The sequence below is a fragment of the Cebus imitator genome, unplaced genomic scaffold, assembly GCF_001604975.1.
Source record: "Cebus imitator isolate Cc_AM_T3 unplaced genomic scaffold, Cebus_imitator-1.0 Scaffold258, whole genome shotgun sequence".
NCBI lineage: Eukaryota > Metazoa > Chordata > Mammalia > Primates > Cebidae > Cebus > Cebus imitator.
In genome coordinates, this window is record NW_016107573.1 from 1,944,123 (window position 1) to 1,953,859 (window position 9,737).

At 49.7% G+C, this 9,737-nt stretch overlaps 1 protein-coding gene and 1 pseudogene across 3 annotated transcripts in view; both read right to left on the reverse strand.

The window, feature by feature from the left end:
• The window catches only part of OSBP2 (oxysterol binding protein 2), a 209,277-nt gene that overhangs the window by 145,839 nt on the left and 53,701 nt on the right, over nt 1-9,737 (reverse strand). The window lies entirely within an intron of this gene.
• LOC108283306 lies at nt 549-1,265 on the reverse strand (annotated as a pseudogene).

Here is a 9,737-nt window from a genome sequence, read left to right on the forward strand (position 1 = left end):
AAAAAAAAAAAAAGGAATTTTGATCTTTTATTTATTTATATTTTAGATATTTGAAATACAACTTTATTGGCCGGGCACGGTGGCTCATGCCTATAATCCCAGCACGTTGGGAGGCCGAGGTGAGTGGATCACCTGAGGTGAAGAGTTCAAAACCAGCCTGGCCAACGTGGTGAAACCCCATCTTTAAAAAAAAAAAGAAAGAAAGAAAGAAATACAACTTTATTCTGATTCTAAACGAAAAATATGGGAATGATAGTAACCAACAAGATTTCACGCCGAAGGTTGTGATGTGACTGTAGCAGTCTTACGTTTGAAACTGCAGGAATCAACTGCGTTCCTAAACAGCTAAATATGCAGGTCCAAACAAGGAAGGTATTTTCTAAACTGCCACGTTCACTCCGAAGCCCACTCATCTCCTTCAGCATCCCACAGATGAAGCACATGTGACACTTCGCTGGATAATAATGAGGCACACACGCTGCACCGCGGACGTCACAGGACAGCTGCCTATCAAACTAGACGTCTAATGCTGGGCTCCAGCTTCCTTCTCACCGGTCATCATCCTCATCGGGGAGAACAGTTGCCTGAGCAACCTCTAAGTCATGCTCATCCTGCGCTGCCAAAGCTGGGCCCATGACAACCTCCGGTGGGGCAAGAGCAGGCATGGCAACAAATCCAAGTTAGGGTCTCCAGTGAGCTTCCTAGCAAGCCAGAGGAAGGGCTTTTCAAAGGTGCAGTTACTTTTGGCAGAAGTGTCGTAGTACTAAAGATTCTTCTTTCGGTGAAAGACAATGGATTTTGCCTTCACTTTCCTGTCCTTAATGTCCACTTTGTTGCCACATAACACGACGGGGATGTTCTCACACAGATCTCTATGCCAGGTAGGCACATTCTTGTAAGTAGCTCTCGATGTCACACCAAACATTATGAGGGCACACTGGGCTTGGATATAATCACCATCTCTCAGTCCACCGAATTCCCCCTGGTGGCGGTGTCCATTCATTGAACTTAACAGTCCTCTGCTGGTGTGGAACACTAGGGGATGAATCTCAACACCCAAGCTGGCTATATACTTCTCAAATTCACTAGTCAAATGATGTCGCACGGAGGTCGTTTTTCCAGTACCACCATCACCAACCAATACAAGTTTGAACTGGATCTAGGGCTCTCCCTGCACAGCCATCACGGCATTCCTTCCAGAAGCATCCCTATACCCGTCCAACTCGGAATTCTGATCTTTTAAAGATACATTCTGACATGTTAACAAATGGGATGCTACGACCTGTGCAATGGGCTTCAGAATGATATAGACAGAGGAAGAAGTTGGGGGCATAGAGATAAGACTGGCCATGAGCTGGTAACTGTGGCATCTGGGTGACAGGAATGTGCTGGTTCCTGAGAGTCTTCTGTGTACTTCTGTTTATTTTGTATAACAACAACAATTTTTTTTTTTGAGATGGAGTCTCGCTTTGTTGCCCAGGGCTAGAGTGTGCAGTGGTGTGATCTTGGCTCACTGCAACCTCTGCCTCCCAGGTTCAGGTGATTCTCCTGCCTCAGTCTCCCAAGTAGCTGGGATTACAGGTGCGTGCCACCACACTTGGCTAATTTTTGTACTTTTAGCAGAGATGGGGTTTCACCATATTGGTCAAGCTGGTCTTGAACTCCTGACTTCGTGATTCACCCACCTCGGCCTCCCAAAGTGCTGGGATTACAGACGTGAGCCACTATGCCCACCCACAATTTTTTTTTTTGAGAGAGAGAAAAGTGTGTGTGTGTGTCTCGCTCTGTTGCCCAGGCTGGAGTGCAGTGGCGTGACCCTGGCGTGTGCCACCACACCTGGCTAATTTTGTTGTTGTTGTTGTATTTTTGTAGAGATGGGGTTTCACCATGTTGGCCAGGCTGACAATAACAGTTTAAAAAACAAATTTAAATCCCATCCCAGAGATTTATTTGTACCATACTAAACCCAGCTGTTGTGAGGTTTTTACCTGCACCTCTGTCAATCAACATGTTTACACAGCAGCAATTATATCCAAGGTGCTGCTAAAGCTGCGAAGAGCACCTGGCCCTGCCTGCAATGAGCCCTCTACCTCTATGCCTGACCTGCAGAGTCCTGTCCTCTATTTGACCACAATCCCCCAAACCCTCATTTCCCAGACTGGGCACTGCTTTTCCTCTCTCCCAAAACCAAGATGGGCAGTCAGGGACCACCCTTCCTGGCCACATGGAAGAGACTGTCCGGCTTCCTGTCCTGGCATCATGGAGGGGCATCACGGACTTCCTTGCTCCTCCTTCAATCTCACTGGATGAAATGGCCCAGGTGTGAGTCAGGGCAGAGAGGCGTTTGAAGGGAAGAGAGTCTGACCATCTGCTTTTTGGAAGGTTTAGGTGAGGTCAACCCCTCCGTTCTGCAAACCGAAGACCAAGACCTGAGGGCCGGGACACGTCCTGCTTTCCACTGGACCAGGAGCATGGAGGGAAGCGTGGGCACTTCACAGGCTCCAGGCCTGAATGCCTGGACACTGCCAAATGCAAAGGACTCGAAAGTTCAGAGCACACAGGCAAGATGGCAACTAGAAACCCTGTGAACTAGCATAGATACATTTATTCATTCAAAAAGCTGTGTGGCTTTACTGGGAAAGCCTAAATTCACAGCCAACCAAGAAGGAATTTGCACCTTGAGCTGCTGAGTGATCGAGGAGCCACGGCTGCCCTCCCGGGTACCATTCAGTGGTCATTCCAGGGCCACCAGAGAAACAGAAGCCAGTCCCTTCCATGAGCAACGCCCTTCACCATTATCAGATTGCTGTTTTTAGAGGCAGGGTCTTGCTCTGTCACCCAGGCTGCAGTGCAGTGGCATGATCATGGCTCACTGTAGCCTTGACCTCCTGGGCTCAAGCGCTCCTTCCACCTCAGCCTGTAGAGTAGGTAGGACTACAGGTGCATGCCACCATACCCAGCTATTGTATTTTGGAGAGATGGGGTCTCGCTATGCTGCCCAGGCTGCTCTCCACTCCTGGCCTCAAGTTATCCTCCCTCCATAGCCTCCCAAAATGCTGGGATTACAGGCATGAGCTGCCATGCCTGGCTTCACTATCAGTTTTAATGACCAATAATTCACACTCATATCCCATTTTCTCAGTTCGGGTGAGAACCATGAAGAGAAGATCTCTGATGAAGAAAGGGTATAGCACTCCTAATTTAGCCAAAAGCCGTTTTCTTAGGTAGAGAGGGGCTGCACCTAGACTTAGAAGGCAGGGGCCAAACACTTGGATACAATGCACTTGATGAACAATAGGGCCCTGCACCGTCACTTTTGTCTCCTCGGATCCCACACATTAAATAAATATGTGGAGTAAAGCTGAATTCAACCCCCCTCCAAGAAAAATATGGAATTTGGAAAAGGGGAAAGACAGCCAGCAGAATAAGCAATCCAGGGAGTCGACAGCGCAGACTGTGCTCAAAGTGAGACGCTTGGAGGGCTGCCAGGAGCCCTGTGTGGAATGTTTATTATAAAAATGGGGAAGGCCAGGCGCGATGGCTCACGCCTATAATCCCAGCACTTTGGGAAGCTGAGGTGGGAGGATCACTTGCAGTCAAGGGTTCAAGACCAGCCTGACCAACATGGAGAAACCCCATCTCTACTACAAATACAGAATTAGCTGGGCATGGTGGTGCATGCCTGTAATCCCAGCTACTCCGGAGGATGAGGTAGAAGAATCGCTTGAACCTGGGAGGCGGAGGTTTCGGTGAGTCGATATTGCGCCATTGCATTCCAGCCTAAGTGACTAGAGTGAAACTTCATGACAAAAAATTAAAATTAAAAATTAAAAAAAAAAAGGGGGGGGGAGGCAGGGAGTGATGGCTCACACCTGTAATCCCAGTACTTTGGAAGGCTGAGGTGGGCAGATCACTTGCAGTCAAGATCACAGCCTGGGCAAGAGAGCAAGACTCTGTCTCAAAAATAAATAAACAAAAATAAAAAATAAAAATGGGGGAGGGACAGATGGCTCACACCTGTAATCCTAGCACTTTGGGAGGCCGAGGCAGGAAAATTGCCTGAGCCCAGGAGTTTGAGACCAGCCTGGGCAACATGGTGAGGCCCTGTCTCTATATTTAAAAAAATAAAATTAAATTAAAACAAATAAAAATTAAAATGGGGGTTCCTGGGTGGCATATGACCATCAGATCTGAATCACAGTGGTCCTGCCCTAGGAGTTTGCAGTTTTAACATGCTTCCCAGGAAGACTTCATGTCCATCAGAGTAAGACAGAAGTTATTCAGCGTTTTCTTTTATTGTGTTGTTTAATCCATACCAGTTAAATTTTCCCTCAATGAGTTCATAAGAGTTTATACCCTCTGACCAGCAGGAAGGATGGGGCTTCTCTCCTCCTCGGTACCCAGGAGTCTGCGGGGCAATAGCTTGAATGCACCTATATTTTCCCTTTGTCTGAGGAGGACACACCCTTGTTCCCATCCAGCTTCTTAGGGAGTGAGGACAGAGGCGGTGGCCACAGAAGAACCTGGATCAGTACCTGCAGGCATCCTCCAAGCACTAAGGAAAGAGTCCCCAACAAGTAAGAAACACTGGGCTTCGAGAAGCCATTCCTTCAAACACAAAGAGAGGACTGCTGAGTGGACCAAGGCCACTTGTGTCCCCAGGCACAAGGCAGCAGGTTTCCTGAGAGCTGTTTCCAGAGCCAGAACAACTCCACACTCCCCGGGAATTTATTTCTACCTCAGTGGGATCATGGCCGATAGGAACAGGAGGAAAGTCTTCCAAGTCCTACCTTTTAGATGATTTTCATTTTGGAGCAATAGGATGGCAGGCTGTCCAGGTGTTCTTTAGGGTCAGCCTCTAGGGCCACCAGCCACCCAACGGCCTCCTCACCTCCCCGCTCCCGGCTCAGCTGCCTGCCTTAGTTGCTCTAAGGGCAGAACCTGGACTGCCTGGGATAATTCCAAGTGCTGGGCTGTGATATCAGAATAGAGTTATGACATCAGTGGAGGGCAGGTGAGCCCTCCAGGGGGTTGGGGGGGAAGCGAGGACAGGGGAGATCCTGAGGAGTTAGGCTAGCCCCCCAGAAGTGAAGGCCCAAGACAGAGGTGGCCAGCTCTGTATCGGCTTCTTACGGCCTCCCAGAGGACTCTGGGAGGCTGACCTGAATATCTGAAAATGATTCACAGCTACTGAGAGATATGTTGCAAGCCAGCCAATCTGCTAGTGCTTTCCAACAGTTACGGAAAAGAAAGCGAACAAGCCATCTTCTAGCGCCCCCCTGTGTCAAGTAAAAGGATACTCTCTCTTTTCTGACTTGGAGGTCTTCTGCCTTTAGACCAGGGAGTTGGGAGCAGAGCCCCCAAGTGGGCTGGGTGTCAAGGTCCCCCAGGATAAGGTTAAATGCTGGTAGATAAAATGCAGGATGCCCAGTTACATTTACATTTCAGATACACAATAAAATTTTAGTATAAAGACTGCCCAAATATTGAGACATCCTTATACTATAACATTATTCGGTTTGTATTTGAAGCTTCAATTAAACCTGTGGGTTTTGTTTTGTTTTGTTTTGTTTTGTTTTTTGGCACTCTGTTGCCCAGGCTGGAGAGTGATGGCTCAATCTCAGCTCACTGCAACCTCCACCTCCTGGGTTCAAGGAATTCTCCTGTCTCAGCCTCCCAAGTAGCTGGGTTTAGAGGCATACACCACCACACCTGGCTAATTTTTGCATTTTTAGTAGAAAGGGGTTTCACCGTGTTGGCCAGGCTGATCTCGAACTCCTGACCTCAAGGGATCTGCCTGCCTCGGCCTCCCAAAGTGCTGGGATTAGAGGCGTGAGTCACTGCACCCGACCAACCTGTGTTTTTATTTGTTGAATCTGCCAATCCCACTCAAGGAGCTTTTGAAAAAAAATACAAGTACTCCCTGCTCCCCAAAGTCATTCTCATTCTGTTTTAGCATCACAGAGGTCTTGGGAACCTGTATCATTTTAAAGCTGCAAAAGTGACTATCAATAACTACAGCTTGCTTTAGCGGAGCATTTGCCAAGCTGTGTGCCAAGATCACTTTATAAATTATCTAAGCTAATCCTCACAGCACCTCTAAGAGTTGCTTCTATCATGAAACCCATTTTACAAAGGAGAGAAATGAGGCAAAAGACAGCAAGCAACTTGTCCAAGGTCACACCGTGGGTAAGCGTGGGAGCCATGATTTGAACCCAGGCAGGCTAGCTACAGCATCTCTGCTCTCATTGGCTTAGAAATCTTTGATGGGAAGGACCCTGGGAAGCACAGAATTGAAGCTTCTAGTGGACTGACAAACGGGGACTCTGAGGCTCTAGGAAACCCACGCTCAGACTAACTGCTACGCCACCATGCTGGGGGTGGGGCGCTGAGCCAAGGAGCAAACACCTGGAAGCAAACATCTGGCCCAGGCAGGAAGCTCAGGGAAGGCTTTCCTGACTGGCCTCTCCCTGGAGGGTAAACAGATTTAAGGAAAATAGGGTGTGGGAAGGGGCTGCATGCTAGGGAAGAGATTTTGCCAACAAGAGTTATAGCATTCACGCTGACTGGCAGCAAGATGTTGTGCCAGTGAAGAGAGCAGAGGCTGGATGGGTCTAGAGGCCAAAAGGCAGCCAGAGAAGAGATACAAATCAAAATTGCATTTTATTTTTTATTTTTTGAGATGGAGTCTAACTCTGTCAACCAGGCTGGAGTGCAGTGGTATAATCTCGGCACACAGCAACCTCAGCTTCCCAGGTTCAAATGATTGTCTCCTGACTCAGCCTCCTGAGTAGCTGGGACTACAGGTGTATACCACCATGCCTGGCTAACTTATGTGTTTTTGGTAGAGATGGGTTTTTGCCATATCACCCAGGCTGGTCTTGAACTCCTGGGTTCAAGTGATCCACCTGCCTCGGCCTCCCAAACTTCTGGGATTACAGGTAAAATTTTATAGCTGTATGGTTTACATTTTGAGCTAATTTTTATGATAAATAAGAAGTATAAATCACACTCCAGTGACTGCTGGGCAGTTTGTAACACGATTTGATTTATCCCTCCTGACAACCCTAAGAGGTCTTTATCACTACATCCACTTCACGGGTAAGGAGACAGAGGCACAGGTACTTAGCTTCTAAGTGACACAGTCCAGATTCAGGCCAAACCTGTCTAGTGCCTGGACTGGCCCATGGTTAGACAGAGGACAAACAGGTGTGAAGGAAGCCAGACAACAAGGAGAGAGAGGAAGAACTCACCCCAGCAGGAGTGAACCACAAGGAGAGGCCAAGTGAGAAAGGAAGAGAAAAAGGCAGCTGCCTCCTGGAGGAGTCAGAGCTGGAAGGGCAGGGTAACTGCTGTGGTGGCCAGAAAAGGGCCTCTGAGTTTTAAGATTGCTGAGCCAGAGCCCACAGGGTCTGGAGGTGGCCAAGTGGGGCAGAGGTGGATGGGGCCTAGTGAGGTCAGGCTGCGTGGGACTGGCACTCCATGTTAAGGTATGGCTGAAGACACGAGGGCATGCTGACCAGGGAATGAGGTCCAGGGGTTGAGGACAAGCTCTGTGGCCGAGGGCCCTGGGGGACCTGAGGGCTGAGATGTGTGGGGCGCAATCCTAGCAGAGGCACCAAGACACCAGGATTTAGAAGAATGAGTGGCATGGGGAGGGGAACGCTGAAGAGGGACACAATTGACCAGTCCCTGGGCCAGGTTTGCTCCTCCTGGAGGGTGGGGGATGCCTAGGTAAAAGTTCCTTTTCCTGGTTGGACTCTTCTCCCCAGAGTTCTTACATTCTGATGCCCCTGCGGAAACTTTAAAAAGACAGATGAGCAAGCCAGCCCTGGCTGACTCAACATGCACTCAGAAGGGCCTCAATCCAGCCACCAGATGGCAGCTGAAAATGAGACAAAGCTTCCAAAGTCAAAGAAGGCCTATACTTAAGCTGCTCCGAGAGCCAATTACACAGTCCTGGGGTTGCCTGATCAGAAAGGCAGAAACCTCCATGCCCTTCCTCGTATGAATTTTTCTAATAAAGTATAAGAAAGGAAGTGAGAATCTGAGAATCAGGACTGTATTGAAAGGCTGCTTGGTCCTGTGGTGAGCTCTGGTCTCTCTGGTGATATGGAGCCCTGTCCATCTCCAGCCCAGCAGGGAAGACCCCTGATCTATGGCCCAGGACATCATCGGAGGTCCCAGCCATCAGCTGCCCAGAGTTCCATACCCTGTCTGCTCTAAGCACCCTGTGGGTCTGGCATGCCCAGCAGGTGTAAAGCCTAAGTGTTTAGTGGCCACAGCCTACACAGCTAGATGTTGTCCCCCAGCAGCTGAGAAGAGGCCCACGAGAGGAAACAAGTGAGCTGATCTTGGCTAGGGTGTTGGAGATGCATGTGCTGAAAGCCAAGAGGTCAGGAAGATAGGGTTCTAGCAAGAAAGAGGAGAGGCTGCCCCGCAGGAAGGCTGAGTATACAGGAAGAAAGCAGAGGGGTCAAGGATGGGGAGTTTTTTGTGTTGTTGATTTTTGTTTTTTGAGACAAGAGTCAAAAAACTTCATGCTGGAGTGCAGTGGCATGATCTCAGCTCACTGCAACCTCTCCGCTTCACTGGTTCAAGTGATTCTCCTGCCTCAGCCTCCTCAGTAGCTGGGGTTACAGGCAAGCATCACCACACCTGGCTAATTTTTGTATTTTTAGTAGAGATGGGGTTTCACCGTGTTGGTCAGGCTGGTCTCAAACTCCTGACCTCGTGATCTGCCTACCTCGGCCTCCCAAAGTGCTGGGATTACACGTATGAGCCACCGCACCTAGCAAGGATGGGGAGTTTTTATGAGCTTGAAGACAGATGTGAAGATCAGTGATGGGGACAGGAAGATAGAGTCAGCAGACGGCTATGTAGCAAGGGAAGGTTTGAGGTGGGGCAAGGGCAGCCCCAGGAGGCAATGACCAAGGCTGATCCAGAGGCCATGGGGCTGGACAGGTCACCCCCAGCCTCAGCTCAGTGGCAGGAGGTCTGTGCAGAGCAGCTCCAGGTGGAGGAGTCAGATACACGTGGAGACCCCAACATTAGGCTGGCGGGGCAGGACAGCGCAGCACACAGGCTCCCTGAGGCTGAGGGAGAGCCCGCAGGGGTGACACAAAGGACGTGGGGAAGATAAGGCAGCTTGCTACAGACCAGGAGGGGTATGAGGCAAGGGGCATGGGGGAAGGTGAGGTCCCACTCCACCCCAGACACAGCTCTCCTCTCCTCTGCATGCGCCAGCGCACCTGTGCTACCCACATGAAGTCTCTCCCCAACCCCAGACAGTGAGCTGCTCAAGGGCCAGGTCCAAGCCTGTGCCCATTCATCTCTGAGTTCCCTGCATCTGGCTCAGCCCCCAGGACACAAAAGGACACCAATCAAAGCCCGCGGAGGGACACATGCATGCACTTTAGTGCATAAGAACCATTTTGCCTTTGAGTGACCTTGCAGGATGGCATTGCTTTCCTTCACAGAACAGGAGCCTTCCAATGTCAACAGTAAACAGGGACCATAAACAGAGGGAGAGTGAAAGGAAAACACCATCTAGGGAGTTTCGGCATTTTTTTTTTTTTTTGAGACGGAGTTTTGCTCTTGTTACCCAGGCTGGAGGGCAATGGCGCAATCTCGGCTCACCGCAACCTCCGCCTCCTGGGTTCAGGCAATTCTCCTGCCTCAGCCTCCTGAGTAGCTGGGATTACAGGCACGCGCCACCATGCCCAGCTAATTTTTTG